Source organism: Nothobranchius furzeri, chromosome 2 (genome assembly GCF_043380555.1).
Source record: "Nothobranchius furzeri strain GRZ-AD chromosome 2, NfurGRZ-RIMD1, whole genome shotgun sequence".
NCBI lineage: Eukaryota > Metazoa > Chordata > Actinopteri > Cyprinodontiformes > Nothobranchiidae > Nothobranchius > Nothobranchius furzeri.
Genome location: NC_091742.1, coordinates 56,220,676 through 56,247,455, shown reverse-complemented (window position 1 = coordinate 56,247,455; position 26,780 = coordinate 56,220,676).

The window sequence follows — 26,780 nt, the reverse complement described above, 5'->3', positions numbered from 1 at the left end:
AAGAGCCTTGGGAAAAAAAGATAAGGGAGCGAAACAGAGAAGTGTCTCTACTCCTCGAGTGCCTTGAAGAAAAAAAAATGTGAAGAGGAAGATGCAATACACCAGACCCAATTCTTCAAAACATCTGAAGGCCACTATGAGAGCAAGATGGGCTCTCATAACACCTGAACAGTAACACAGACTGATCCACTCCACGCCACGCTGCATTGCTGCAGTAATCCAGGCCAAAGGAGCCCCAATTAAATATTGAGTGCTGTTCATGTTCATACTTTCCAGTGGACCAACATTTCTAAAAATCCTTTTTTGCATTGTCTTAACCGATATTCTAATATTCTGATACATAACATTTGAGATTTTCATTAGTTGTCAGTTTTAATCATCAAAATGAGACAAATAAACATTTGAAATAGATCAGTCCAAGTGTAATCAATGAGTTGAATTTACAAGTTTCACTTTTTGATTGGAATAACTGAAATAAATCTTTGTCATGATATTCTAATTTGATGACGAGCACATGTATATACTTAGTGCAACAGTTGCAAGCATCCCAGGTAATTAGGAGCTGTGGGGCCGTGCCTTTACATGCAGCTCAGAAGCTCAAGGCTAAGATAATGACAGTTTGCATCAATGGCTGCTAAAAGCTTGAAATTTCAAGTGTTTTTAAATAACAACAATTCAATTTGGTTTTTGGCCCTTCTCAGGCTACCTGTTACCTTGTCAGTTCAATCTGAACCTAAACTCTATATCTCCAAAGTGAGGTCATTTAAGGTGCTATCCACAACACATAAGACATTAATTGTTCAGAAACGTTCTACAGAACCTTGCTTTGATTTCTCTTTATGATCACATCTAAAGGTGTTGATGAAATACACATAATACATCGGTAACAACTGAATGTGGTCATAGCTTAGCCTTAACATTTCCTTTTGGGGTAAAGTGCAATGTAACCACATCCATTAAGAGGCTGTGGTTAACACTTATTACTCTGTTATAGACCCTGATTTGAAATTTGCAACATGCTTTATTCCAAATTCACTGGTAATCGATGGCTGCTGGGCTGTTGAGTTTTAAAACATGTGATTGATGATGATAAATGATGCTGTGAGTTTCACTCACATCCACTAGACCAGCTTGATCCTCTCAGTCTTGGCTAAACGATACCCTCCGGTCTCTATGCACCAATCTTAGAGCTGCGGAACGGAAGTGGCGCAAAACAAAAGATCCTGATGATAAATTTAAATTTCATGAATTACTGTTCTCTTTCTCTGCCAGCATCACTGATGCAAAGAAAGCTTTCTACACTGACAAAATTCTCAGCTCTACTGACTCTCAGAAACTATTTTCAACATTCAAAACTCTGCTCAACCCTCTGTCTCCACCTCCTACCAACAATCTATCAGCTGACACCTTTGCCTCATTCTTCACTGACAAAGTGGCAGCTATAAGCAAACAGTTTACTCAACTGGCCACTCCTGAACATTCGCTACCACAAACTCCTTCTAGCCCAACCATCACAAGCCCTACTGCTTCATTTTCCTCTTTTTCCCCTCTCACTGAGAACTGTGTCCAAGCTTCTCACGTGCAGCCGCCCTACAAAATCGTCAGTGTAAATTTTAATCAGATAGTGTTATTTTTAACACTATCCCTGTGCTTATATAATCCTCACCAGTCCAGTGTTAAAATTACACTTTCGATAGTGTTATTTTATGACACTTTGCAGTGTCACTTTAAATTGTATTTAACACTAATCAGCACTAATATTTTATTTAATTTTTAACATTTAATTTATTTAAACGCATTCTAATTTTCAATTTTTTGTTGTGAATTTCACAATCTCATAACAAACGCCTGTTTAGTTGTACTGTTAAGTGTTTGCAATAGTGAAAACACCCCACTCCCATAATCAAAATTTACAAAATTTCTCATTTCACATGAGGCAACAGAATAATGTGAAAGATAAATGCCATTAATCTCTATTAAGCCTAAACGTGATTGCCTTTGATTCTCAAGAAATACAATGATACATAAACAAATTAAACAAAAATCCTTTAATTCCAAAGGTCTTCCAAGCACCAAAACAAACTGGCCACTGATCAGCTGCTTTAATGCAACTAAAAATAAAATAGAGGCACAACATACTGACCAACACCACTATGTTCACATTTGTAACTGATGAGATTGTCTGCTTTCACAACATCCTTTTCTTTACTCTCAAACACATGAAAATGCTCATTGAAGTTATCGACCACAAGCTTGTCCACAAGGAAGTACGTAGTACTGTCAGCTAAAATGATCTTTCTTATTTAACTAAATGTAGGCATTTCATTTTTAACATCACAGCAAGTGATTAGTCCTTGTCTGTACTCTGTTCCACTTATTTTGATCCAGGTAGAAGAAAATAAGTCTTTTGGTGCTGCATCAGCGCTCTTGCGAAGATCTCTGTATTGTTCTCAGTGTCCACATTAAATGATTTCAAGGGTCCATGTTCGATGTGATTTAAAGGCGATGTCTCCCAGTGGTATCCTATGGAGATCTGGTGTTTTTTTGCAAGGGACTTTGTGACATTTTTAAAGTTCTTAACAGTATTTTTGAAAACCTTATGTTTAGCTTCAAACCTCATGCTCTACATATGTATTAAAGGTCCAATTTTTCTTATGCAAGCAGGATAATAGATCATAAAGTGATGTTTTGGGATGAGATTCTTATTTGGATACAACTGTTTGAACAAGACATGGTGTTCTATTATCAAATGCTTTAAGTGTATTGTCATGCCAAATGTAAGACGGAGAAAATATTATGTTAATGATCTGTAACAAAAGCAACAGCAAAGTCCAGTTTGGGTTTCCCTCAGGCAAAAGATCACCTAAAATGAGAGAAAGGTTTCTTATAAGGCAAAGAGTCTGAGTGGAATTGAGCCCTATGCTGTTGCCACTGCTGTCCAGGTTTATCCTTGTGGGGCGATTTTTGCGCTCCAAATACCCGTAATCAAAAGCATAAACTCTTGAAAGGAGATCGCTTTTTGAAAACATTTTCACAAAGATACTCCAACAGTAACTTCATCTCGTACTGCGCCACCCCTTCAAGAATGCCGTGCATTATGTCCAAAGAGAAATTGTGGCAAACATGAAAGAACTGTAGGCCATTTAACGTTGAATTGTGCTTTAAACCAAACACTGATAACTTCTGTGGGTCTGACTGCAACTCATTGCAATGCATTTCAAACAAATCCTTTCCACGCAGGATTATCTTAGGGTCATCTTCGTCAAAAACATTCTGGGCATCGTCTTTCTCAATCAAGCACAAACGGCAGAAATGTCGTGCACTGAAAGACTCAATAAAATCCAAAATTGAGTGCATTGCCAAGTTATCTCCACTTATCTGACATATAGTGCCATGAACTTTTTCAGTTGAGAATGGTAAATCAATGCCAGAATGCTCCAGTGCTTTGATGTCACTTATTAGAGGTTGTAGAATTGGATCAAATCCATATTTTTTCCACATCTTCAGTGTGAAACAGTGCTACCAGATGAATGTTCATAAGAGCAGAGTTGAACTTAGGTGGCAAGTTTCTAAGGACAAAATAAAGAGCACCGACTTTATGGACAGCGTGTTTTGAACCCAACGGGTTTGCAGTTTCAAAGTCGTCGTGGTAAAACTGAATTTGCAAGGAACTCTGACCTTTAGAGAACGAGGGATGCGTCTTACAATAACTTCCATCACATAAGTCTTCAAATGTGTTTGTTTTTGATATATGTGCTTCACTATGCAATTGACAAATTTCTGCATTACGACACATAAATTTAATAGTTTCTAAAATTGGAATGTAAACAAATGTTTCTTTTACTGGACCTTGATCATAGGTGCCTGCTAATTTATTTCTCCTTGTATCGAATCGAACTCCCAACATTATTTCAACAGGCTCCACAATGCCCCATTTCTCTCTGAAATATGCCATTATTTTCATTTCCGTATTAAAGCTAACAAAAGGGTTTTCATAATTGTCTGAGCTTTCATTTAATGTAGACCTCACAGGGTCATCCTTAGAGAAACAAGCCAAAATGTCATTTCTTACCTGAGCGTGTAGACCAGTAGCAAGATCTTCCAAATCACTAATAACTGATGAAACAGCACTATTTGTCGTACCACTTCCTTGCAGTTTACCAATTATTGAAGCACAAATATGTTTCACATTTTCAATAAGATCAGCTCCTTTCTCCTCAAGGCCATTATTTTCTGGGCTCTGCGTGGAATTTGTTTCACTATCTTTAGTATTATCTTCTGAACACACAGGATTTTCTGCATCAAGACTTTGCGAAAGATCCTTTTCATGAACAGCTAAATGTTTTTTGAAACCCAAATATGTAGAAAACTGTCACCTACAACGATCTTGTGCACAAACCAACTTAAACCTGGTGCTTGGATAGAAACTATGGTCAAGTCTTAAATGAGTTATTAGTAACTGGCAATCTGCTTGAACAGCTTAACAGATGAAACACTTGAACATTTTTTAACTTAGTTAAAGAATTTTGCTCGAAGCTCACACACTCTTGGAGATCCACTTGTTGTTGTAGCGTCGATGTTGTAGATCGTTGTTTGCACAAAGGTGGAGAGCTGGACCAGGGACAGGTTGAAAACGTAGTGACATTTGAACAGTTCATCAAAAGCACCCAATGAGCTGGTGGCTTGGCAGAGGATGAGGTGCTTGTCCACGACAATGTAGAATGCACCAGTTTTGTTTGGTGTGCGACCAACTGCAAGACTGTATGGCCTTTTCCCCTCTAGTCTCTGCAGGTGTTCATCAATGCTGCAGTTTGACTGAGAAACAAAAACATGTACAATTGAAATAAGACATTTTTACAATCACATTTATGGCTGAAACACTCCAGTATGGTCACCCAGCAACCAACACATGTATACAATTTTCTACAAATAGATGGTGAGATAATAATTATTTCTTTTGCTTTTATGTGAAGGGAAAAAAAACCTGTGATAAAATGGAAAGAACACTTAATAATAATAATAATCATCATCATCATCATCATTATATAGCGCTTGCTTAGGACACTCAAAGACACTTTCATGCAATCTCACATTCACACACTGCTAGTGATGGTAAGCTATTTTGTAGCCACAGCCGCCCTGGGGCGGTCTGACAGAGGCGAGGCTGCCATTTGGCACCGCCAAACCCTCTGACCACCACCAACACAGGCAAGTTGGGTGAGGTGTCTTGGCCAAAGACACAACAGCAGAATACACCTGGCGGGAGCTGGAATCGAGCCCATGACCCTCCGATCATGAGGCAACCCGCTCTACCACCTGAGCTACTGCTGCCCCAGTAAAAAAGCAGTTAAGAGAAATGAGCAACTTCTCAATTTTTTAAGTGCTTCCTGCATGCTATACAGCAAGCGGCATATGGTGTGTCCATATGGCATTAAGAAAACTATAAAAAGTACTTTTGTAATGGCAACTTACATATAGGAAATAATCCATGTATCATTCGTTCTAATCCATCTATCCATTTTCAATCGCTTATCCAGGGTCGGGTCGCGGGGGCAGCAGCCTAAGCTGAGAGGACCAGACTTCCCTCTCCCCAGCTACTTGGGCCAGCTCCTCCTGAGAAATCCCAAGGCGTTCCCTGCGTTCATTTCAGCCGCTTGGGTAGTGACCAAAAGAAAGATTGCGGATACAAGCGGCCAAAATTAGTTTTCTCCACAGGGTGTCTGGGCTCTCCCTTCGAGATAGGGTGGGAAGCTCAGTCATTCGGGAGGCGCTCAGAGTCGACTCATTGTTCCTCTGCGTTGAGGAGCCAGAGAAGCTACTGTTCCCGCGACCCAACCCCGTACAAGCAGCCGAAAATGGATGGATGGATAACCAAATAAGCAAAAATTGCCTTTTTTTTAGACAGTTTAAATAGAAAATGAAAAGAACGAATGATACACGGATTGGAAATAATATTCTGTTGCTAATGGCTTACCCTAGTTCAGTGGTTCCCAAACTTATTTAGCCGCGCACCCCCATCTATGTCCCGACCATGTCGACGCACCCCCCAGCCCCCACATCAGGGCATGGATATATACATATATAATTAATTATATTATTCTTGCTGTTTTATGGTGTGGCTGAATCTGCAATCCGCTGCCACGCAGACTGGAATAACAAATGCTGCAGTAACATGAGTTATAGAAGCTAATATCTTAATTTGACCTTGAATGAAAAATGTTATAAAACCTCTTAAAAGTTTTTATCACGGAGGAGGCAGCGCTCATTTCTGCCTTCAGTCTGACGGCGCACCGGAGTTTGCGCAGCGTGCACCCTTATTGAATCTGTGTGTGTGTGTGTGTGTGTGTGTGTGTGTGTGTGTGTGTGTGTGTGTGTGTGTGTGTGTGTGTGCGCGTGCGGCATAGCTCCATGAGCCGCTCAAGTCACCGCGTCTCGTTCTTGGCGCTATTTAAACCAATGTTGTAAAATTACTTCTGCCCAGCCCAGATGTGCTCACTTGTGCACCCGTGAGCCGTGGTTCCGCTGGAACGCATCTGACCTCTGACAGACGCACTCTGAACTTCTGATCTTCAGCACGCTGTTAATAGCCTGAATGGGAATCATTTCTTGATTTATTTAGTTACATCCACAATGTACGCATCAAATTCAAATTGCTAACACTAACATACAAAGTCCGAGATGGTACGGCTCCCATCTACCTGAATCCTCTAGCAAAGGCTTACGTCTCGGCCTGGCCGCTCCGGTCATCACAGCATCGTCGGCTAGCAGTGCCTACACCACGCTCAGGACAATCCAGACTCTTCTCATGCTTCATTCCACAAATGTGGAATGACCTTCCAAGCACTACAAGAACAGCGGCTTCCTTTTCAATTTTCAAGAAACTCCTGAAGACCCTGCTCTTCAGAGAGCATCTTCTACACTAGCACCCCCCCCCCCCCCCCCTACTGTCCACTCCTTGTTCCCTCCTCTCCATGATTCATCATGCTGCCTCACTGCCACCTACGACTGACTGGAAATTGTTTGTTGTTCTTGTTGTTGTTATTGTTGTCATTAGCCTAAAGGGCAACATGCTGATTATCACTTGTAAGTCGCGTTGGACAAAAGTGTCTGCTAAATACATAAACATAAACGTAAAATGAAAATGAGCTGAGGAGACAAAAGGAGCAAAGGGACATATTAAATTGAGTTGATTGTTGAACCCCCTGAAAGGAAGAAAAAGTGAAGATGTCCAGAATTTTACCAGGTAAAAAAGGATGAAAATACTAGACGTAAGGCTGCAAACAAAGAAGATAAGTCTGGCACTCAGGTTGATGTGCCAACACCCAATCAGACAGCCCTTCATCTCCTAACCCCCCTCCCTAGCCAGGAGTAAAGTAGCAAGATGAGAGAGAAAGGGAGGGGGGAGGAATCAGTTAGGAAGTGCTGAAACTGGATTTCTTTGTCTTTTTTTTTTTTTTTTGGTAAAATAAAAAATAATAATTTTAAAGGGAGCAACTCTAGGTTTGGCTTAAGGGCTAATCGCCTTGCACACAAAAAAGATGAGAACAGGTGGAAACGTGGAGGTGAAACAATACTGGGTTTTTCTTCTCCTCCTTTTGCAGCCAAGATTCTGAGCTTGTGAGACGAAGCTTATAAGATTCAGGCTGCTGGATCACAACACGGAGCTCTAAGCCAAGCAATGAAGATTTCACCCCTCAAAGTCAGTTGCGTGACTTGAGTTGGATTGAATTCACAGAGGGAAAACGAAGGTCAGGTGCTGTGTAATGTCCGTGCTCAATCTCCGTAGCCATTAGCGCTTACTTATAAAGCCATTAATGCACATTTGCATAATTACCTTTGCTAACTCATGGAGGCCAGTGAGTGAATTCTACAGAAGTTGCAGCACACTGTCCACCTCCCCGTGCTAAAAAAAAAAAATACATTAGTGTGTTTCTCTTTCCCAGTCTTCATATATTATCTTATGATTTTCCACCTGAGTGCATTTTTTTCTGTTCTTTAAAAAAACACAACCTGAAGCCTCCTCTTGCATATGTTTGCTTTCTGCGAAAAGGTGTTCCATTAATATGCAAGTGCATGTCATGAATTAGTAATGCACACACGCACACACACACACCCATACTTTCTGCAGATGCAGTGCATGTCATGTTCGCTCCAGCATTGAACAGAAGGCAGATATTTGGCGGATTGTGCCATTGTACCATTGAGCAAGCAGGGCTGTTGCTCCCCATAAGGGGGGTGAGGAGATACGTTCTTGTTTCATAATAAGCAACTCAGCTCCCAAAGGGATGCAGTTTTCAACACAGCACATTCCAACCTGAACCTGGGAAGTTCTCAAAAATAGAACTTTTAGAGATCTAGCTCTCAGCAGGACAAATGCATAAACGCCAGCATTGGTTTCTTCGTGCTCTTGCCTGTGATCTAGCAGCAATATTATCCTTATGTGAGCTGTTCGATGCTGAATTCACCAAACATCTTGGCACTACGGGGTCAAAGGTCGGTACGGTCAACAATCCAATTTCACACCACCCTGCCTCTGACAGACACCCTGCGATCCTGTGTGAAGTCCCCCCCCCCCCCCCCCCCTGCAATCTTTCACCCATATCAACAAGCACCCTCGGACCATAATCAAACCTTAATTAGCCCTCTGCTTTTGTGATAATTGTCATTCCAGGCAGGGGCATGAATACCTGTTTGTGCAAGAAAATAAAAATAAAACCATAATATATCTGTCATGTTCTGGTTAGTTTCCTGGCCCAGGACATTCAGAATCATGCACGGAGACTGGATGAAAGGATTAAACAATATTTATTAGAAAAGGGTAAGTGAAGGAGTGCCGTCAACGTGAGGCGAGGGTCTGAGTGAGGTGAAGTGTGGAGGTGAGTTAGGGAATTTAGTGGAAGACGAGGGTGGTCAGGCCAGAGGTGAGGGTTGATCTTGAGAGGAGAATCCATATGAGCGAAGGTGAGTGTGGGGTGAGTAGCTGAGAGCGGGTCGGTCAGATTGAGTGGGGAGACGTGGTCCAGTGAGATAATCCTTGGTTATGGCTGACGAGGTGGTGATGGCGAGGATACCTGAAGACAGGGAACAGGATTTACAAATAAACTAAAGCTCAAGACAAGTGCAAGATTTCTAAACTCGAGAGTTGGCTTTGTGATTTCAGGTTGGAGTGTACCAAAGTGAGCAATCATCCGGCGAGGTGATGTCGTCTCCCTGCTCCTTATACACCAACTGGTAGATGATAGATTGACTGCAGCTGCCCGCTCCTCAGTGTCACTCACCTGCAATTAAGCACTCAGAGGTCATGAATGAACCACTCACCTCAGACCATGACAATACTGTGGCTAAATTGGAAAGAAGACCTGAGAGCCAGTTAGCCATAAACACGTTCAAAATCTGATGACACCCCCTTATAAGATGAAAAAAAAATCATACCAATATTGGTGTAAATATCAAATATTTAATTCCTTCAAGAAATAAAGAAACAGAAATGTAAATAATGAGGTGCTGAATGAGGGATGGTGACTGTGGTAAGGCTTGTGCTCACTGTCTATTCCAGGGGTATTCAGTTAATTTTGGGTTGAGACTTTTCCAGTGGGCCGCTCATTTCCATGTACTCAATCACTTGTACTGTACGATTGTCTTTTCTTTATAGTCAGCATGTCTGCAATTTGGAGAGATATTGTTGTAGCTTTCAAAGGGACATTATGGAAGTTTGACAGCCAAAACATGTATAGAAATAATATATTTCTTCTTCATACATTCTCCTAGCCTGGCAAGCCAGACTAAATAAATGTATTATTTAGTTGGGCAACACTCCACTGACGGCTCTCGGTTCTGGGGCGGGTTCTACCATTGTCTTTCAAATGATCTCCGCATTCCACTGGACAATGAATGTGACATACTCTTGTTTCACTCTGTTGCATCATCGCACCCACCAGGCATATAGAGTGCCCTGATTGGCCCACAAAACAGATAAAGCTCTGTGATTTGTTCACTAAGCAGATAGAGCACTATGATTGGCCCACCGTTATGGACCAATCACAGCTCTTTAAGTGTTTGAACCCCCTCTAGAGAGCTGTGATTGGCCAGCCAGAATGCTGTTGGGCCTGCAGAGGTTCCAGTGGAGTGTTGCTAGACCAAACTTTGCAAAGCAAGAATTTGGTCTAGTTCACTAGGCTAACATTCTCCTGCAATGCCCTGGTCCTGTAGAATGAGCCCTGGCATTTTTACTGTGATTGCCTGTTTTTCTGTAAAATCACAGAAAAAGAGAGCTATTCGGGTCGAGCAGGCTGCTTCATGCACGTTCACACTCAGGCATAGCCCGTAGCATTTGCTATCCGTAGCTTTAGCAGCAGAGAGAGAGGCCGTGTCAACTCAGCGACTTAGTCGCTGTTCTTAACGCCTAGTGACGAACCTAACTACATTTCTGAGGACCCTTAGCTACTTTCTGTAGAACGTTCTTCTAGATATTTCCTGCAAATTAGCAACAAAATAGCCATTTTCGCTTCGAACTGTTCTTTGGTTTGACGTTGTTACAGGTGTCATCAAGGATATAAAAGTTACAGATACTATGAATGTTACTGGTGTGTAGCTCACCTTGTAAGATGTCTGACTCCCACGCAGAAGACCTGGGTTTGAATCTCTGTGTGAACATTGTTCATTTAGGGTTGCTTTTTTACATTAATGGTATATTTTTTTACAGTTTGATGCCCAAATTTTTATTTGAGACTCGCCGAATGGCATTGAATTCACAGATAAAAAAGATGTGGGTTCAACTTTCATGTTGAAACAATTTTTCAAGCAAGGGAAGGGAATGATCTGAGCATGAAGGAGGACTGACCAGGGCCGGCTCTGGGTAATTTGGTGCCCAAGGCGAGAGTGCCCAAAGTGTCATCATAAAGAAAGTTCTGCTTTCCATTTTGTTCAACTGCTGTGGCCAGTCAGCAGGGGCCAGCAGCTCCTACATATTCACAGACATCTGTTGAAGCTGATGATGGTGTCTCTTCAGACTGTTGGATTGGAGCACTGAGTCTGCTGGTGTTGGGTTCTTCTTCTGTGAGAAAATAAACACACACACACACAAAGCAACTTAACCCTCTGATGCATGAATTAAGAACAGTGCCACTTTTACATTCAATATTCCTCGGTCATGTGCAGTGATGCTTTTCACTATTTTTAATATTACTGGACTTTTTATTGTATTGATCTTTTTTAATCTGTTCTATGAAAACATGAATAAAAATTATCAAAAACAGGTGGAAGTGGGGAATATTTGAAAAAACTTATGTCTCACTCTCAGGTGCTCTTCAGCATCAAATAAATTGTAGAATATGAGGAAGAAGAACCGGTGATCTGAGGCACTCTGAGGATTTCATTTATTAAACAAGGAAACACCGACGCGTTTCGGTACCACCATCTTCAGGGCATAAACCTTTATACCTTGAAGATGACTCACTATGTCACAAAAACTAACGTCCATCCTTTTTTACAAATTTACAGCCTAATTGACAATAACATCTTAAGGAGACAATTTCAGATGTGTAGGTTGAGATTATTTAATATTCTCAATGCTAAATCAATGCTGCACTGATTGTGCCAAAAACAAGTGTCTGGTGTGGATTTAAATAAATTAATTTTGCATATCGATATATGTGATAAGCCGTTTAACTTGAAAAAGTCTGTTTCTACAGCTGATTACAAATAGCCTAACAAGTAACTTACTCACCTGGTTCTTGATGCTGAGATTGTAGCTCAGTAAATGTGCTGCTGCTGCGTGATGCCTGGATAGAAGACCCTGCAGCGTAAACAAGAAAGAGACGGCATAAGATGTCATGCTGTGTTTAGGCAGTTCTCACTCTCCGCCGGGCCCGGCGGCAGCGGGGAAGTCCCCGCCACGGCCGCGGCGGTGCCGCCCGCCCGATGTGTCGGACAAAGTTGAAAATTTGCTACACCCACACCTAACGTTCTTCTGATATACAAATATTAAATTCATATTGTATGCGTACTTAAAACTTGAAACAACGTTCATAAAAGGCTGCAATCAAGCTCCAAAAACCAGTAAAAAATCTTACATTCTTCATCATCACAGTGAGACTCAACATTGTCTCACTGCATCTGGACACGACGATTCAAAAGTAAAATGAATGGGTTAAAGTTACAGATACTGTATTGTGTGTGTAAACAGCTAGCGAGGGTCCGTCTGTGGACCGTGCGTGACAGGAGAGGCAGTTAGCTGCAATGCTAACGCAAAAAGTTCCTTTGCAAAACTTATAAAGTCTACATACCTCTGCTTTGGGCCCGTTTATATTCTTCTTCCTTGCTTCGCTTTCGGAATGCTGATCCCAATGGCTTAGGCGTTCTTTTCCTCGTAAAATATCAAACGTTTAAACGCGACGACAACAGGATGTCCTTCACAGTGCCACCCACACATCTAACTATGGCAACCTTAACGGTCAAATGCTTCGGAGCGGTGGCTCAAGCGGGAGCCGGCGGGAGCTCGAAATGCAGCCAGATCATTAGAATGTAAATATTGATGTTTTAATTTCATGTCATTTCAAAGGGGAATTTTGAGTATGCAGAGAGTGCATTTCATATTACAAACATGAATTTAATAAACTTTTTTTTTTTTTTTTTTTTTTTGCGCCCTATCCATCAGATGGCGCCCCAGGCGGCCGCCTTTGTCGCCTGTCGACAAAGCCGGCCCTGGGACCGACCCATCATAAACCTTTGTTGGCTGTGCTGAAGAGAAAGGTACAGAACCTCTGTCCTCCGGGCCACACACACACACACATACACACACGGGACTGTCTCAGCTGTTATTTTCGTTAAGGAGTGTGCACGTACAGCATGCACACCTCGTGCACAAGCCTACTATTTAAGCTGCCATTACACTTTTGGCCTGAGGGGGCAATCACGAGCATAAAAATTCAAAAGTCTGTAATGTCCCTTTCAAGTGAAAATCACACAACTTCGCAGGTAGTTTTAGAGTTGGTGTCTTTAGTTCTGTCGGACAAATGATGTGATGGACAAAGCGCGTGGATTTTCTCTCAGCATTTTGTTTGTGTACAGTTTTCTAGTTTTGATGTGGACCTTGCGTCTCCTCGTTTGGATGCAACTTGATTTCCCAAGAAACCGCTGTTGTTAACAGCAGCATAAATGGCTCAGCTTCATGCCTTAAAATGTCAGAAAATGTTGTTAACCATAGCACTGACAATTAAGTTGTAGCTAATTCACTAAGACGTATGTGGGCAATGGGCTGGTCCAAATGACTGGTACAAATAAAAATTTATTTTACACATGTCATCTACAACTAATAAGGTAGCTTCATCTTATGACATGCTCTAAGCCGACCATGTCATTTGTTTTTTTTCAATTTCACATGAGCCAAAAAAAAAAACCATGGCCATGCAACAGATGTGCGTCATATTAAGCTGCAGTCAGAAATATGATACACGGCTGTGATTTAAGAGCCAGAAAGTAAAAAAAAAATAAATAAATTATGGTCTGAGACTCTTTGACCTGATGAAAAAAAATCCATGCCAAACTAATCTTGTTGCTGTTGCAATGATCTTCTGAATTGAACAGTCTCTAAAATAAAATCAATGGATTCTTCTCCCTCCAGAGATGCTTCCATCTAAGTAGATTGTGGAGCACATGCGTTTAGAAGCTCACCGTTCCCCCTGTAAAGACTTGGGTCAATAGCTTCAAAGAAGGCAACAGGACACCCTCATTCCGCACAAACCTTCACTTCGGTTAGTAATTGGTGAGAAAATTATAATTTGATTCCCAATTTTCAAAAGAGGTGTGTTTCTATTTTAAGGATTATTGTGAAAGTGTATCCTTGGGCAGGTTTATCCTAAGTGTGGCCCGGGCTGGGGGCCACATGAATTCTTTGGATTGATTTTGTTCGTCATCCAACTGTATTTGTACAATGATGAATTTAGTCTCTTCAGGGGGTTATTGATGTAAACTGAACATTTCTAATATGTGTATGTTCAGATTTTTACAGATTAACCTATTTTGGGTCTATTTGAGGCGTAAACATCAGCTGAGGTTCAACCATTAGAGTTCTGGGACATTTCTGGGCAAGGGCGTCAGTTTGTTTTCAGAATTGCTGGGGACAATAACCATACACTTGAGTGGGGTTTAAAAATTGCTGGGGACAATAAAGTAGGCTAGCACAGGGGTCGGCACCCCGTGGCTCTGGAGCCGCATGCGGCTCTTCCATCCATCTGATGCGGCTCTCTGTGCTTGTAAAATAATGAATGGATATTTAAATAAAATGCTTTATATTTTACTGCATAAATTTTACATCTGTATGCTAATTCTAAATGTAAAGATTGTCAGCGTAAACCTGAACAGGTCCAAGCCGGTCTTACTGTGAGACCGGGTTGACACGTCACGCTTGTGCTCGCAGCGGTTTAAAAAGAAACGTATATGACAAAAGGGGCACCTGCTCAGTTAAACCACCAACAGGGTGAAAAATACGAAAAATTGAAGGCAGAGACGGGCTACAACTTCTGGATCCATTTTATATCAATCAATTTATTGATTATCGTCTTATGAAAGATAACTTTGACGTACACGAGCGACCAGGCGCGTTGCAAACTTTTCATAAGTGTGGGGGATGTTGTCTGTGCCTAAAATAAGTTCATATTATTCATCTTGTTAGTTTAATTTCCATAATAGCGGAGCAGGTGCGAATTTTAGACGCGTCACGCATGTCTCCGTTTTAAACATGTTTAAACTGTTCAGAATACAAATCCAGGCTCTGTCTCGTTAGATTGGTGTAACTAAAGTTTGTACTGAATGAAACTTTACATTAAACCATGTTGAAAAGAAAAGGATCCGATTAAATCGTTTCCCCCTCATTTACAGTGACGGAGTACAGCGCAGCGCACGTGGCTCTGGGGTTAATCAAGTTTGTTTCTCTTTGCAACAATCTTCACAAGAAGGCAAAACAGTTAAATGGCAGGTTACAGATATTTCCATTTGACTGTTTATTTTGACGGATAAACTCAAGGATGTTGGTTATTTTGAAAGAATTACCCCGACGCACACTGATGCACATGGATGAGCTGACATTTTAATTGTTAACGCACATCGCAGAGGTAACTTGATTCCCATCAGAACATCAGAGCTTTATACTGGACACTGTGTTCAGCGCGGCTCGGAGCGCCCACGGTGGACAGTGGGCTGAAGATCTGCAGAGGGGTTCGCAGCGCAGCGCAGAACCACGGTGCATGCGATAAGATTTCCTCCCACTGAAGCGGTCTGGAAAGCCGGTCTCTCTGAGGGATGTGTCACTTGGAAAAATTTTCTTTTTATGAAATTATGAAACTTTGGCTGAACAGTGCTTGTTCCCGTCTCTAATATGGAGACGCATGACGCATCCAGTCTCAGGCAGAATAGCTCTTCAGCTCAGAAAGCACCTGTAGAGACATTTGATCACGCACAAAGTTTATGTGGAGCAGAAGCGGTCGGGCCACGGCAGGTGAAATGTTCCTAGCCTACATGAAGTGAAACTGTTTAATTGCAACATTAATATGTTACTGGACACGCTGGTCTGGTTGATTAGACCAGTGTTTGAAGTGGAAAACACACACACACACACACACACACACACACACACACACACACACACACACGCACGCACACACACACACACACACACACACACACACACACACACACACACACACACACACACACACACACACACACACACACACACACACCAATTAAAATAATGCTGATAGCGTGGACTAGAAGACAGGTGATGGTTTACGTATTTAAATGATGATCAGGCTGCTGTAAAATGTAATCTCCATCCACATCCAGACACAATTATCCTCTATTCTTTCTCTAGTGGCTCTGCTCTTGTCTGGGCTGATCAGCTGATGGTGCGCGCGGCGCGCCTAACTAGCGGCTGATGCACATTTTACGCATTTGGAGAGGTGGGCTAAAGCTTTGCTTTTACTGGAAGATGGTCCACTTAACGCACGGGTGTAGACTAAATATTAATGACAAATGAATGAAAATTTAATTGTGAGTTTTTACTTCATATTTCAAAAATAAAAATGACGGGGGAACACATTTATGACGTCTTTTTAAACGAAATTTTCTGGCGCGACCTGCCTGCTTCACATAAGTCACTGCTTATTAAGGTCCGTCCAAAATTACGGTGGCCCACCCAAAAATGAAAACCTGGCGCCGCGCCTGTTACAACCTCTGCAAATTGTTGTTCTTCACTTTATCAAACTCAGACTTTGTACAGCTAATGTCAAGATGTAAAATTATGAATTCAGTATAGCTCTTCCGTCCCTCCCTCTCCTGCTCTCCTGGAAACCCGACATCGGCTGTCAGAAGAGGAAGGGGAAGAAGGAGATGAGGCAAACAGAGTGAGTGCGACGTAAAGAAACCAGACTGGTGTGGAGGTGAGCAAAACAGCTGGAAAAGTGTGGGTGTTGAATCCCCCATGAGACCTGAGCTGGTAAAACAAAAATCCTCATCAGCAGGCTTTTTTGAAAGTGGGGGGGACACAGCTGCCCATCACAAATTTTGCCGGGGACATGTCCCCGGCGTCCCCGGTTAAAATGACGCCTATGTTTCTGGGAGTGGACAAGGTGACGAAGAAAATTCTCAGGCTTGGTCCTCTCAGTCGTTGTGTCTCCACACGAAATCGGCCCATTCAGGAATTTGCTAATGTAACCCGTTCACCACCCGGCTTGATTGAATATGGTGCTGGCTACTGAGTCTAGTTACCCTTTAATCTCCAATTACGGTTGTGGCGAAAGAGACATTCCAGTGTATATAAACTGTGTCTAGAAGTTTATCTTTGATTCCAGAGAGGTTTCCCAAGGCACACAGCAATATGTAGTAAAGCACTTTTGTTTCCCAGTGTACATCTGGATAAAGAAAACACTAATACACAATGAAATAGATTTTGAGTATCTGTATTAACCAAATGAGAATGATAAACACAAAAAACCTAGTTGCAAATTACAGCAAGTTAACCAGTGTTTAGTTTTCCCTTAGAGTTCTTTTTTAGAAGTTTTAGAGTGCACTCTTTATGTTTTATGCAAGCTTGCCTTAATGGAACCCTTAATCCTACCAGTCGGAGGTATTCCCTGGTCCCCACAATCACGGAAAACAATGCCGGGTCCCAACCTCCCTGGCTCTCTTCCAGCGGTGCAGGTGAGTGGCTGGATCCGCCTGTCACACTCCTCCTGTGCGGCTCCGACAGCTGCAGCGGAACTTAAGTGTAGCTTAGCTCCTCCGACCTCCACTGGAACCGGTTGAAACTCGCTCCCCCACTGCATACATCGGCCACGAACTCTTCCACGATCTTCTGGTGTGAAGAACAATCGTACAGGCTGGATATGATTCTGCACCCGGCCTATTATAAGTTCTCCTCGAGCTCCTTTAGGCCTAGTCCACACGTAGCCAGGTTTGTTTAAAACCGAATATCCGCCCCTCCAAAAACTTGCATCCACACCATCTCGTTTTAAACAAAAAACTCTGTCCACACGTACCCGGATAAATACGTTGTTAAGGACATGCCAGACCTGTAGGCGGCAGTACTTCCCCCATTCTTAACCTCGTCCTTCGTCTGTGGTCTTCTGCAAGGAGCAGTAATTCCGCTTGCAAAAACAAACAAGCAAAAAGCGCTTGGACAATTGATAAAGCGAGCGCAGCTCTGAGGGCATCCATGCTGTCGGCTAGTGTAAACACAGGTCGCACACGTGATGTCAGCATTTTGTGTTGCGGAAAGTGACGTTGCGGACCTTAAAACTCCGGTTTTGTCTGTCCACACGCAGACACCCAAAACGGAGAAAACGCAGATCTTCACTTTGGCCGGAGTTTTTAAAAAGATCCGTTTTCATGTTAAAAAAACTGTTTTCGTGTGGATGACAGGCCAAAACGTAGAAAAATATCTACGTTTTGGCAGATCCCCGGCTACGTGTGGACAGGGCCTCAGTCTCTCTCCATGGCCATCCGACGACTCTCCTTCGCGCCTCCTTTCTCCCTCCTCTCGTTCTTCTTTTCCCCCACTTCTCGTGAGAAAATCATAAATCAGCCAAACTTAAAGACCTGGGTTTTAGCTTACAAACAATCACAGGGACTTCCTAGTTTCTTTATTTTTTTTTTCAACCTTTCTGTAGAACAATGAAATTATCTAATAACAAAATGAACTGTATTCAATGTTTCAGAGCATATTAATTCTGAAAATTTGTTGCATATTTATGAATACAAACAAAATATCCTGATTACCAAATAATCATATTATTACACTAACATAAGCAAATCACGACAATTTTGGCAGTGAGTGATGTCACTGATGAACGTCAAATGCACCCACTGACATTAATACCGTTGCAAAAGTTTTTCTCTGTCAAAGTATGCTGTAATTTCATACTACTCATTTCAGAATACACACCCCAGTTCAGGTACTCAGTTAGTCCTTGAAATGGCCTGCAAAGTGGTTCTTTTGGGCTGGGCAAAAAATTACCAACAATTGAAACCGGCTGATGGGGTTTTTTTGACCAGTAACATGACGATTTTAGCAGTCAGCTTGGAAAGTGTGGACACCTCTGTGCTAAAGGTGTAAAAGAGGTTCTGACTGATGGCTGCATATTTATGAATACAATGGGGCTTGAGGAGTTGGGGGTGTTAGGAAGGTTTGGTTGTCCAGTTGACATGTGAGGCTTGATGCAGGATTATAGAAGGCCAGGGTCACTGTTAGTTAGGCTTCAGCATACTGGGGTTGTATCAACTAGTCGACTTCACTGCTCTGTAGTGACTTTTTATGCCTGTCATCGACTAGTTGCTGTCACATGATAATGACCGACAAGATGCAGTCCTGGGAAACGATGGGAGGCGACGCGCTGTGCCAGAGCGTCGGTATCTGACGCCCGCCGTAAAACGGACATTTGACTCAATTGTGACCTTGACACTCTTGCAATTTAACCTTCCCCTCACCCCCATCCTAACCTTAACCAGCTTATGCATGCAAAGCTCTGATCGTTGACGCGCTCCAGACCTGTGCGTCCTGAGCACGGCCACAGTAACATTATCAAATTAGGTGTTGCCACCTCAAAAACAAATTTAACACGCAATCGTTCACGTCGGCTCATTTCCTTTTATGTTTTCTGTCTTTTATCTGTGCCTGATGCTTTTCGCTGCTGTGGAGCGGGGCACATCAACTGTTTTGTCCTCGAGTGACGCACCTCACCGGTGCGGTCGGCGCGCACTCCGCTGTTTTTGCGGTCGGTGGATCTTTTAGAACTGCAGTTCAAAGGTAACTCATAAGGCAGGAGTGGGGAACCCTGGTCCTTGAGGGCCGATATCCTGCATGTCTTTACACCAACACTTCTGATTCAGTGGTTGAATTTCCTGTGCAGCAGCTCATCAAGCTCTGGAGAAGCCTGTTAATCAACACCTGATTGAAATCAGGTGTTGAAGCAGGGTTGAAACTAAAATATGCTGGATAGTGGCCCTCGATTGACCAGGGTTCCCCACCCCGTCGTAAGGTGAATATATCTGAAGCTAGGTAGCAATTTTCCTTTAGGATTGAGAGGAGATGCAGGAAGATAATAAACAGACAGGACAGAAAAATAGTCAAATAAAAACAAGTTAGTTTTTGTACCTGGTGGTTGCAACAAACAGACACCATTGAAGGTAATCAGAAGTGAGGAACAGAAAATGAAATAATTATTTTATTGTTTAGAGCAGCAGAAACTCTGAGAGGCTGCAGGCGCATCAGTGAGTTTGCGGTCGCTGCGCAGGGGGAGAGGGAGAGGGCTGAAGCAGGGGGAGGGGGGAGAGGGCTGAAGCAGAAACTACTGTTGTTAAAAGAAATGTGTTTAACTTTGAAAATGTGGGTGGAATTTTAATTGTCAAAAACTCCAGCGAACAAAACCCCACCCCCACCCCCCGTGTGTCGGAAAAAAACGCTTGGTCACCCATCGTCAGTTTTAGCCGCTTCAGGTGTGTGATGTCATCAACGACTAGTCGAAGTCGACTCGATTTTCATTACTTGACGGTCGACTTTTTAAAAAAATTAAGTCATGCAGCCCCTACAGCATACTTGAGTTTTTCTTAGGCATGTAAAAAGCAGACAGGATGAAAGTCAACTCCAGGCCATGGTCCATGAGGAAAAAGGGTCTTCATTAGAAAAAGAAAGATTACACTCTCCAGAGGGAATTTATGTTTCTTGGTGTCTAGTCTGGAGTCGGAAAAGGGTGTAATGTCTTCTCCAGGTTAGGGAAGAGGTCCTGCCTCAAGTGGAGGAGTCTTGTTCACGAGTGAAGGAAAGATGGATCGGAAGATCGATTGATGGGTTGGTGCTGTGTCTGCAGTGATGCGGGCATTGTACCGGTCTGTCGTGGTGAAGAGAGAGGTGAACAGGAAGGCAAAGCTCTCGATTTACCGTTCTATCTACATTCCAACCCTCAACTCTGGTCATCAGCGTTTGGTCGTGACTGAAAGAATGAGATTGTGGGTACAAGCAACTGAAATAAGTTTTCTCCGCAGGGTATTTGGGCTCTCCATTAGAGATGGGGTGAGAAGCTTGATCATCCAGTAGGGGCTCGGAGTAGATCTGCTTCTCTAACACATCAAGAGGAGCCAGTTGAGGTGACTCGAGCATCTGCTTAGGGTGCCTCCTGGACTCCCCCGGTGAGGTTTTTTGGGCATGATCAACCAAGAGGAGACCCAGGGCACGCTGGAGGGACTATGTCTCTTGGCTGGCCAAGGAACACCTTAGGATTCCCCCGGAGGAGCTGTACCTGGCTGGGGAGAGGGAAGTCTGGGCCTCTGCTTAGGCTGTTGCCCCTGCAACCCGACTCCAGATAATTGGAAAAGGATGGACGCATGTATGGATGGATGGTATCTAGTCTATTAGATTGAGTAAGGGGGCCTTTCCACCAGATGCATAAATGTCACGTAATGTCCGTTAAACTTTATGCACAGCATTTAGCTGCCGGTATAGTCAATGGGTTTGATTCTACCGGCTGCAAAGTGGCACATTTTGGGCTCATCCCAGAAGCATCGCAACACACTACTTTGCTAAATTTACAATGCCTCCAGAATGCATCATGCTCAGCAGTTCTAAATTTAAAAAAATTGAACACAAAAGCAAAATAAAACATCTGGAAACTTTGAAATTAAAAGATACGTGAGGATTACTACTTTGTTAAATAACACAAAAATATGTCTTTAGATTAACCCCATCCATAGAAGGTTAACACAATGAAACATACACCACAGGCTTTATTTTTTTATACTGGCTGCTGTATTTCACTTTGTTATTGAGTGAAGTGATTAAATCATACACGGATTTGCAAATCTCCAGTGATTTCATGACCTCACGTGACCAGTTGTGCTTTTACTCCCGTTTCACATCTGAAACGCTGGTGTGAAGGGATGTGGATTTATTCCATTCGGTGCAGCTTATGCATCCCATAGAAAGGCCAGGTACGTGATGGGCAGATTGGGGTTTTGTTTTCAGAAATGGGGTTATTGCTTCAGATGCTGTGGTTAAACATGAACTCAGGTTGGTTAACGTAACTGCATTTTAACCCTAAAGACAAGGTGAGCTTCTCTTATTTAAGGGAACTTGGAGTAGAGCAACTTCTCACAAAAATGAGTCAGCTGAGGTGGTTCAGACATCTGATTTCAGATGCCATTCGTTGGAAGAGAACCTGATGCAGACACAGACATTTCTTCACGGACCGATTATACTATTTGGCCTGAAAATGCATTGGGTCCTCCAGAAGGAGATGATTTATAGATGTGTTGCCTCCATGACTGAGTCTTGGACAATAGAAGGATAGAAAAGCTCAGTTTTAGGAAGAACTAGAAAGTAAGAAGCATCACAAGGTAAGAGGTCTTAATCAATAAAATATTGTTTCCTCCCTTACAACAAAAAGAAAAGAATTTGAACGAAAACAGCAATCTATATCTATGAGATAAGCCAAGTCTTGGTGAAAATAACACTTTTTATATCCCTCTTTTTTTCTCATTAAATTTGCACCTAACCTCATTATTTTCTGATTTATTCTCTTTATCTCCGAGTTGCCTGTGGTTCCGTGAATGCTTGCAGGTCCAGTCCTACAGAGTTTTATCTAGTTCAGCAGCAGCTTGAAGTTGAGGGTTTTCTCATTTTTTATTCTAATGTTAGAGAGATACCATCAGCAATTACAACATTGTACAGCAATTTTGGTTTAACAATACAATCATGCACCCACACACACAAAAATATATTTTGCGTGTGTGTGTGTGTGTGTGTGTGTGTGTGTGTGTGTGTGTGTGTATAGATATATATAAGTGTAGCTATTACCAAAGATCATTTATTTACAGACCGAGGTGACCCGACAACTGCTTGGGCTCCCTAGAGGGACCCCCAGAAGGCAAACTGACTGTTGACTGTCTCACACTTGCTAATGGGGTCCTCCTTCTGTAGCAGGTCCTTTTGCTTGGGGCTCCATGAGAACGTTTCTAGTGCTGCTGTTTAAGAAGGCTCCAAGAATGCTTGCATTTTCTTTAATAGAACAACTTCACTCAGGAACAAACGTTTAACCTGTAAACGATGAGGAAAGCATGAACCCTGAGGTAAACCGCTGACAAGTCAGAGAAACGACTGACGAGTCCTGGACACAGCCTGTCTCTTCAGAGTTCCAATTTGATGCATTCCATGTGCACGCAGAACAGTTTTTTGCACACATCTGTTGATTCCTCTTGTGACTATGACGTTCCAGACATATCAAAAGATTTACTGCTAGTCTCTGAATTCTCTCGCCATCTGCTAACTACTCCCAACCAAGACACATCTACTGGAAGGTTCCACCCTTTACAGCGTCACAGTATGATTTGTGCTGGGTCGTCAGCTGTTTCTCAAAGACATTTAGGGTTTGTGATTACAACATAATACACTGGTATGAACGCTTAAAAAAAAACTATGGTTTGATCAACTTTTGTGAATAATTCAATCAGATTTTAGGATCTATTCTGCCTACTTGGACAAAGGTTCACTGGGTTGCATTAAACTGTTTATTAGGCGGTATTATCAAATCGATGTGCTCTCATGAATTCTTCTAAGTTCAAAAGAAAATGGTTGAAAAGCAACAAGGCTAAATGGTAATTTAGAAAACAAATGCAGTCCATTTTTCTGCAAGCCAACAAAAACATTCAGCACAGTGTCTACGTCTAAAACTACAAACCAGCTCTGAAATGAATCTGTGGACAGAATCCTAAAATTGTATGTAATCAGGAATGTGATCACAACACCTTGCATGTGGATCAAGACAGGACTGACCTTGGAGAGAGGATCTGGGGAACTGGTTTGCGTTAATAAAGGTGTGACCTCAGTTAAAATGTTTATTACCGTAATTTCCAGACTATAGAGTGCATCTCAATATAAGCCGCACCAACAAAAAAAAGGTTTTCTACACACACACACCGCACTCAAATACAAGCCGTGGCACAGCAGCCACATGCAGGTCTCCGGCGCACAGCGCATGTATGGCCATAACATAAGATAATTAGACAGAAAGACGCTGCACGGAGGTTTTTCGTTGTTGTTTTAATTCAACAAAACAAATTTTAAATGGGTGAACGTGCCTGCAAGTTTAGAGAAGAAAACAGCACTGATAGCATTCATATTTCTGGATGGTTATAAAATAAAAACAGCACTGACACGTTATTACCGGTAATAATGATCGCGGCCGTTTGTCGCCTCCCGTGTGTCAAGCCCCTTACTCTACAGTTTGGTTTGGTTGCAGAGTCACACTCAGAGGTGTGGACGTAGTATTTTTTTTTTGGGGGGGGGGGGGGGGGGGGGGGGAGACGACACATGTCCCCCCTATTGTTTCCTAAGTCAATTTTTGTTCTCCGCACTTTTTACTGTCCAAGAATAATATTACTCTATTTTAACTAGACACTGGTTGATCACTAGGACCAAGCGGAAAACAACAGCATCTGTTGAAGCTGAAGTTTCTCATTAGAACCTTCCATAAACACTGTGGGCCGATCACCAGATACACGACAGCGTTTGAAGCTGATGGCAGCTCGTTAACAAACATCCACAAACAATTAAGACGCATTTTTGCCTGATTTATCCACTAACAACGCAAAAAATAATCTGGTAAGTATAACTCACTAAACCTGGAGGTAAGTGGAGAAAATTTAGAAAGTTTACAAAACTATATTGATGGAGTTTTTGAGTTATTCATTATGGGTCCGAAAGAAATCAGCAGCTGAGACCGAAACACCTGGGACCAAGAGGAGCCGTCCTCAGGACTCGCCTGAGGCCTCATCTCCCTGTAAGGACATATAAGAATTATTAGATTCTGTAGATAAATGGCTTCTGGGATTTGAGGGGCGACTTCATCTGCTAGAGGTTCTACACCAGGAGTTTCAGAACCTCCAAAGATCTTTGGAGTTCAGCCAAGAGCAGGTTGAGAGGCTCGCTGCTGAGAACGCGTCTCTGCGGGCGTCCGTTTCTTCCCTGGAAGAGGGAATGATGCGGATCACCCAGGACAACAAGATTCTGAAGGAGACGGTTTTAGACATTCAGGCCCGTAGCATGAAGGATAATTTGGTGTTTGCAGGCCTGCCGGAGCAGACGGGAGGGGCGGAGAACTGCGAGCAAGCAATAAAAAACTTTCTCCAGACCCAAATGAAGATACCCAAGAAACGGTAAAAAACATCACCTTTCACCGGGTACATCGCCTTGGAGCTAAAAGAGTGGACAGCCGAAGACCTCGTCCCATCGTGGCTAAATTTGAACATTTTAAGCAGAAGAATCTTGTTAAAAGTCACGGAAGAGAGCTCAAAGGGAAAGACTTAAGCGTAAATGAACAGTTCCGTAAGGAAATTTTGGATCAGCGCCAAGTCCTCTTTCCGCAGCGCAAAAAGTTTATCCAGGATGGGAAGAGGGCTGTAATCTCGGTGGATAAGCTTTATGTGGACAATAAACTTTACAAGGAGCGAGGAGTGACAGACTGGCTGTATTAGCCCAACATCAGGTCAGACATTTACTATTCTTATCAGGATTCACTGGGTTTGAGCACGTCAGGATTAAACAGCTGCTAAATCCGTATTGTAGATGATATCACCTGTTCATCACCACCTCACACCCCTATCACCTTTTCTTTTTAGTTCTTTCTTCTTCTTTAAGTTGTATAATTCTTTCCTTTCCTCTCTTTATCTGCTTCTGTACCTTTACATCTGTATGGCACAACCACACAACTTTCCAAAACTGCATCAGACTCATATATTGATTCGTTTAATCTGGTGCAATGAGTGGCAGGTCCCACACATGAACGTGGACACACACTCGATATTGTTTGATCTCATGGCTTCCCTAGTTTTAACATAGAGATTTGTGATGCTGTGTTTTCTGACCACAGTCCTGTGATGTTTGAAGTTCCTCTTGTATGTGCCTCAGTTAAACGTCCCGCTGTTGCTCAGCGCAGACGTGTTTTTAACTCCTCCACTGCTGAGCACTTTTCAACAGTCTTTAACCAGATTTGTCAGATCCCGGATTTTTTATGCAGCCAGACTGAGGAACTGAGCTCTTGGTTTGATTCCACCTGTCGGACTGCTTTGGACACTGTGGCTCCATTAAAAACCAGGCGGCCTAAAACCAAATCTGAGCCTTGGCTGAACGACATGACCCGAGCTGTCAGACGCGACTGCCGTCGAGCTGAGCGCAAATGGAAAAAGGACAAACTACAGGTGTCATTTCAGATGCTGAAGGACTGTTGGTGTCAATATCAAAGAACTGTGAAAGAGGCCAAAAGAAAACACTTTTCGGACATTATTTTGTCTAACTGCCACAACCCGCGTGTTTTATTTAAAACTATTAACTCTGTTCTTAGTGCACCATATGCTGACTGTATCGAGCCCTCATTAGAAGCCTGTGAAAATTTGTTACTCTTCTTTATTGAGAAGGTCTCCTCCACAAGGGCTCAAATCTGTCCTTGTGCTCATGACCCCTCAGTCGTTGTTTCCTGCTCTGCTGTCTTTGACAGGTTTGAGCCTGTGACTCTGTCATGTCTACAGGAGACTGTTGGTCATCTTAAGCCTGCAGGGTCTCCAAATGATGCTGTTCCTCCTCGACTTTTAAAAGAGGTGTTACCTACAGTTGGTCCTTTGGTTCTTGAGCTGGTAAACCATAGTCTGATGTCAGGCGTTGTCCCTAAAGATTTTAAACATGCAGTAGTCAAACCTCTGATTAAAAAACCTGCTCTTGATCCGCAGGATCTTGCGAATTACAGGCCTATCTCCAAACTACCGTTTCTTTCTAAAATTCTTGAAAAGGTAGTTTATAGCCAAATATTGGCCTTCCTGGAAAATCAAAATGTATGAGAGGTTTTCCAATCTGGTTTTAAACCCTTTCACAGCACCGAATCAGCCCTTTAAAAAGTTTTTAATGACATATTCTTAGCTACTGATGCTGGGGACTGTGTTTTTCTTCTGCTTTTAGATTTGACAGCTGCTTTTGATACTGTGGATCATGCTGTTTTATTCTCTCGTTTAGAGCACTGGGTGGGCATTAGTGGCACAGCTCTGGAGTGGTTCAGGTCCTATTTGGCGGGGCGAACATTTTGTGTCAGTCTCGGTGACTATGTGTCGTCCTCCGCTCCGCTCTTGTGTGGTGTCCCGCAGGGCTCAGTTCTAGCCCCCCCCCCCCCCCCCCCCTCTTCTCTTTGTATCTTCTTCCTCTCGGTTCTATATTGAGAAAGCATGGCATTGCCTTCCACTTGTATGCTGAC